At 43.0% G+C, this 6,000-nt stretch overlaps 1 pseudogene; it reads right to left on the reverse strand.

Moving 5' to 3' along the window:
- LOC149469236 (uncharacterized) overlaps positions 1–3,603 on the reverse strand; it is a 33,275-nt pseudogene extending 29,672 nt beyond the window's left edge.
- Between the last annotated feature and the right edge of the window lie 2,397 nt (positions 3,604–6,000).

Genomic DNA, 6,000 nt, shown 5'->3' on the forward strand with positions numbered 1-6,000 from the left:
CCAGAGACAGATTGGCGAATGGATAGGGCTCATCGCTCTCTGGGCCCTAAACCTGTTGAGGGCACCAGACCACGAGACGTTATAGTACGCTTACACTACTTTCAAAGTAAAGAAGCCTTACTATTAGCGGCTCGACAAACATCTTCTTTGGAATTCAAAGGTGACAGACTCCAGCTCTTCTGCGACCTTTCTCCGCTTACTCTTGCCAAACGGCGTGCTCTGAAGCCGATCACCACACACCTCCAGCAACACCGAGTCCTGTATCGTTGGGGGTTTCCCTTCAAGCTGGTTGTCTCTAAGGATAATACCCAAGTTGTTCTCCGGGATCTTCATGAGGCGGACTTTTTTCTGAAACAGCTGGGTCTTCCTCCTCTGTCGGATGATGTGTCCTCATTGCCTCCTACTCCTTCTCGTCCCTCCATCACTCCCAACAAGATCTGGACACCGGTCCGCAGAGATCGGAAGAGACTCTTGCGCACCCCGCAACGTCCACGTTCCTCTCGACCAGGAGATCCGCCTGCCTGATGATTCTCTGGGGTGATCATCTGTGGTGAATATGGTGTTGATCCCTCTCCCCTGCTCTATACATGGGTTCTATACCGGTTTTGTTCTCCTGACTGGCCAAACCCTTGCTGGGTGCTCTTTTTGCTTTTGTTTCTTCTGGCCGGGTTGGGTGACCCCCCTGTTGAGTCGGATGTCGTGCTGCCCCCGATTTTGTCTAGCCACTGGCCTAGACGACTTGGGCTTAGTTGATGTTCCCAAGTTTATATCCTTGTGGATATCTGTTTTTTATTATGTTTTTCTTTTTTTTGTGTTATCTGATTGTTTTATGATTTTTGTGTTTTATTCTTCTACATCAATGGTATTTCAATCATTTTTCATTCTACTACAAGTACTTCAATCGTTGTTATTTTATAATGGCTTTGAGGTTTTTGTCATACAATGTCAAGGGCCTTAACTCCATTCAAAAACGGTGGATGGCTTTGAGGGAATTTCGATCCTCAGGAGCAGACATTATTTTTGTACAAGAGACCCATTTCAAATCAACTGGCTCTTTTCGTTTTGCCTCGAGATTTTTTTCCCAAGCTTATTCAGCCTTTGATCCCTCCGGGAAGGCCGGGGTGGCAATTTTGATTGGGTCACACTGCTCCCTTCGGGTTGTTTCCTCCAAGGTTGACCACCAGGGTCGCTTCATTATTTTGAACTGTATGCTTGGTGACACTCCCCTTGTTTTGTTGAATTTATACGCCCCAAATACGGGTCAATTGCAATTCCTTTCCCAAACACTCGCTAACCTAGATTCCATCTCCACTTCGCAGGTGATTGTTGGAGGGGATTTCAATTTGATTTTTTCCCCCCATAAAGACAGGAAGTCCCTTTTTGAGTCCACCCCCTCGAAGCGGCAATGCTCCTCTTCAAAATCTTTTCGTAGATTGATAAGGGAACATCGTCTCTTTGACGCTTGGCGGATTAAACATCCCCTCCATAAACAATTCACTTTCTACTCCACCCCTCACCGTAGTTTCTCCCGCCTAGATCACTTTTTTATCTCTGCCCCACTGCTTCCGCTCCTGGTTTCTTCCGAAATCAATCCCATCACTCGGTCTGACCATGCCTCTCTGACTTTAAACCTTTTATTTCCTCCGGTCATTCTCAAACCATGTCATTGGCGCCTTAATGAGACTTTTCTTTCCACAGATCATCTTAGAGATGAGTTGTCCCAGGGACTTGACACCTATTTTGCCCACAATGTTGGCTCCGTAAGCTCTTCCTCAACTCTGTGGGAGGCCCACAAGGCAGTCTTTCGAGGACTCTGTATTTCTATGGGTTCTCGTTTAAAAAAGTCTTTGGCGAGTGCTAGAGCCTCTCTCATACATCAACTGGTTTTGGCGGAGCGACGGTTGTTGGCCAAGCCGTCCATTTCTGGACTCCGGAGGGTAACATCTCTACGGGACCGAATTAAAGTTCTCGACTCCAATAAGACTGCACAATCCCTCTTGTGGATTAAGCAGAAATTTTACGAATTTTCTAACAAGCCCCATCATATGTTGGTCAATCGACTCAAAGCTCAGTCGTGTTCTGCGTTACCTGATCTTTTAATGCAACCAAATGGAAACCCTACCTATGACCCCCGGGTCATGGCAACCCTTTTTGGCTCATTTTATGAGAAACTGTATAATTTTCTGTCCCCAGATCTTCATCCACCCCTCACACAGTCATCGTTTGATCGTTTTTTTGACCCCCTGTCACTTCCGAGACTATCATCCTCAGACATTGCTACCCTTAATGCTGATATTACGCTAGAGGAATTATTGGACACAATTAAACATCTCCCCTCTCGTAAAGCCCCGGGTCCGGACGGACTGCCTTACTCCTACTATAAATCCTTTATTGGTATCCTGGCCCCTCATCTCCTCTCTTTTTATCGAGATCTTTTCAAGGGGATCACACCCCAGACTGATTTCTCCCGGGCATATATCTCGGTTATCCCTAAACCCGATAAAGATCATTCTATTGTGGACAACTACCGCCCCATTGCCCTACTCAATTCCGACTACAAGATTTTCACTAAAATTTTGGCCAATCGATTGTCCAGAATTATTTCCAAACTCATACATAGGGACCAAGTGGGCTTTGTACCTGCCAGACATGCTGCAGATAACACCAGGAGATCCATTGATCTGATTGACTTGGTTAATCGATCCTCCACCCCTACTGTGTTATTGAGCTTAGATGCTCAAAAAGCTTTCGACCGTTTAAGTTGGCCTTACATGTTCAGGGTCTTGGAGAAATTTGGTTTTAGGGGCCCATTTGTAGCAGCCTTGAAGGCCCTTTATTCGTCCCCCTTTTCGCAGGTCAGATTAGCTTCTTTTCTTTCACTCCCCTTTCGGATGTCAAATGGCACACGTCAGGGTTGCCCACTCTCTCCTTTGCTGTTCATTCTTTGTCTGGAACCACTAGCTATCGCCATCAGGTCGAATCCAGATATTCGCGGGATACAATCCCATTCCCATGAGTACAAATTATCGTTGTTTGCTGATGACATCCTCCTTACACTTACGTGTCCCCATACCTCCTTACCAATTTTGCATAAGACCCTGAAACAATTTGGGGCTATATCAGGCTACAAAGTCAACACGTCCAAAACTGAGGCACTCCCAATACATGTCCCACCTGCCGTTTTATCTTCACTTCAGGAAGCCTTTCCCTACCGGTGGTGCACCCATTCTTTAAAATATTTAGGTACTAATCTTACTTCCTCTTACCAATCCATATATGAAGCCAATTTCCCTCCACTATTTATAGAAATTTCTCGCTCTCTGAAACACTGGGATGCCCTGCCCATCTCTTTTCTCGGACGCATTAACGTATTAAAAATGACCGTGTTACCAAAACTCTTATATTTGTTTGCAACCCTCCCCATCCCCGTTCCTATGTCCAAACTGCACTCCCTTCAAAAATCTTTCTTGCATTTCATTTGGCATAACAAGCGGCACAGGATTGCACGTTCTGTTTTGCTCTCTCCGCGCACTAGGGGGGGATTGGGGGCGCCGGATATAATAACATACTATTATGCAACTCACCTTCGTTTTCTCTTGTCATGGTCTACCCATCATCCTCCCAACACTTGGACTGAGATCGAATCCTTGCAACTGTCCCCAACTCATCCATGCTCCCTCCTTTGGTCGACCTCAGCAGTGGATGTCTCATCCTTCCGCCACCTATTCCTTGGTCCCATGCACTTTTCTATGACTGTTTGGCAGAAATGTAAGGCTAAATTTTCACTGGCCTCTGACTGCTCCCCACTGACAAATATTCTCTATAATCCTAACCTTCCAGACAATATGGCCATATCCCGGATGTCCCTCTGGGCAGTAGCTGACCTTTTTCAACTGCGTCACTTGATTCACCCGGTGACTCGTAAGTTATGCTCATTCCCGGATCTTCAGAAAAAAGCTCTTTTACCTCCCCAACATTTTTATATTTACCTTCAAATACGCCATTTTTTTTCTACCTTATCACCCTTATTGATTCTGGGGAAGCCTACTCCCTTCGAACGTTTATGTATTCAGGGTCCCCATCAAAGGGGTATTATCTCTAATATTCATAAGCTTCTTATGGATGCCCCCCCTTTAGCCAATGACACTCACCTCTACATGCGTAGGTGGTCTCAATTTGTACAATGTGATATTGATTTATTAACGTGGAAGAAAATTTGGGAAAATGCATCTAGATCTTCTGTCTGTGTGTTTTTTAAGGAAAATATATACAAGATCATGATGTTATGGTACAAAACACCTGAAGTTCTCCATGCTTATAATCCGAGTGCTTCTCCTGTCTGCTGGCGCTGTAGTAGAGACCTGGGTTCTCTCTATCATATTTTTTGGACATGCAGCTCCATTATTCCTTTTTGGGAAGAGGTCCGCTCCTTGTTGCAATCGTTGTTACATATCTCTCTCCCACTTGACCCATTACATTTTTTGCTGGGTTTACCATTCCCGGGTCTACCTAAACCATCCAGAAAACTTGCTGTACATGTTCTGACCGCAGCCAGGAGAAGCATTCCTATGTGTTGGTTATCTTCTACTCCCCCTTCATTGCAGACTTTGTACAAAATTATTGCTGATGTAAGACAGATGGAATATTTGACTGCATTACATGGTTGTTCGTTTGCTGTGTTTGAGATGATTTGGTGCCCGTGGGATTCCTTCACTTCCTCTATGCCGACCTAAAATAAAAGGCCCTGATAATTTCCACACTGTTATTATATGATTCAACTGATCCTGACCCTTTGTAGTTTTGCCATCGATGTATATCTCTGTTATGTTTATTTTCTTTCCCATATACTCTTTTTCTGTACTGTTTGTACTTGCATGAAAACCAATAAAATTGTTATTACAAAAAAAAAATTCATTAAAGTGTATTTTATCCCAAAAACACTGTGTTTGACAAACAGCTGCGCAAATGCTGTGTAACATAAAAATGGCAAAACCCACCATTTTATTTTCTAGGGCCGCTGCTTAAAACAAATATAATGTTTGGAGGTTTTAAGTAATTTTCTAGCAAAAAAATACAGAATTTTTTTAATATTAAGATTTAGAATTAATTATATGGAACACACTATTTTAACCAATTAGGGTGGAGGTAAGGGTGGGATGTAAATAACAATTAACTCTGGGTACCCCTCTATTTTTTTTAGCCCCACTATCCTGTCCAGTGTCATGTACTTTATCCGACATCTGGAACTAAAGGAGCATCCAATCATAAAAGTGATAACCAATACACACTGAAAAGCGGAGACTGAGAGACAGGGGGTGCAGATCACCTGCACATTATGGTAAACCTTTTTGGAGTTTGTCCTCTTTTAGTCCTTCTTCAGGTCGTGCTATCTGTTGCCACTCTCCACAGTTGCTATCTTCTCCAACACCACTCCCACAAATCTCCCACGTTCAAAATCTTCCTTTTTGACCACTAGGCAGCCAGTGCAATTCCTGCTCAGGTTCCATAGAGTTGCATTATCATAGGCAAGACTCAACTCCTTGGCATTATACAAATGGCACTTAGTTCTTCAGCATTTTAAAGATGGCAAAATTAGCTTTTTTTTTTTAACCAAAACTATGTCTACTAGCAATTTTTCAACTCCAAATATACTTCAACAAATAGTTGCATTTTAAACATTATGTTGATGAAAGTCTCAAATATAAGCACTTAAAAAAAGGACTAATCCACTCATTATTATCTAGATTTTGTCAACATCTAAATATTTCTTTGCATTTGAAAGAGTTAATCTTAATTCCCTTTTTTCTTTTGACCTCTGAGGCCCGAAACACGAGTTAGAGACATGTTATCTATAATAGGGACAGCAATAATCCAATTATCATGACTCATGCTGCATCAACTATAAAATTCAGCGGTGCACACAATCATATTAAAGCTATAAATCTCAGGGATGATAGGAGGCTGCCCGACTGTGATACTTATAGAAGAGTAATGTTTAAA

The sequence above is a fragment of the Staurois parvus genome, unplaced genomic scaffold (assembly GCF_062004578.1).
Source record: "Staurois parvus isolate SC_StPar_1 unplaced genomic scaffold, SC_StPar_1.0 ptg000078l, whole genome shotgun sequence".
NCBI classification, from domain to species: domain Eukaryota; kingdom Metazoa; phylum Chordata; class Amphibia; order Anura; family Ranidae; genus Staurois; species Staurois parvus.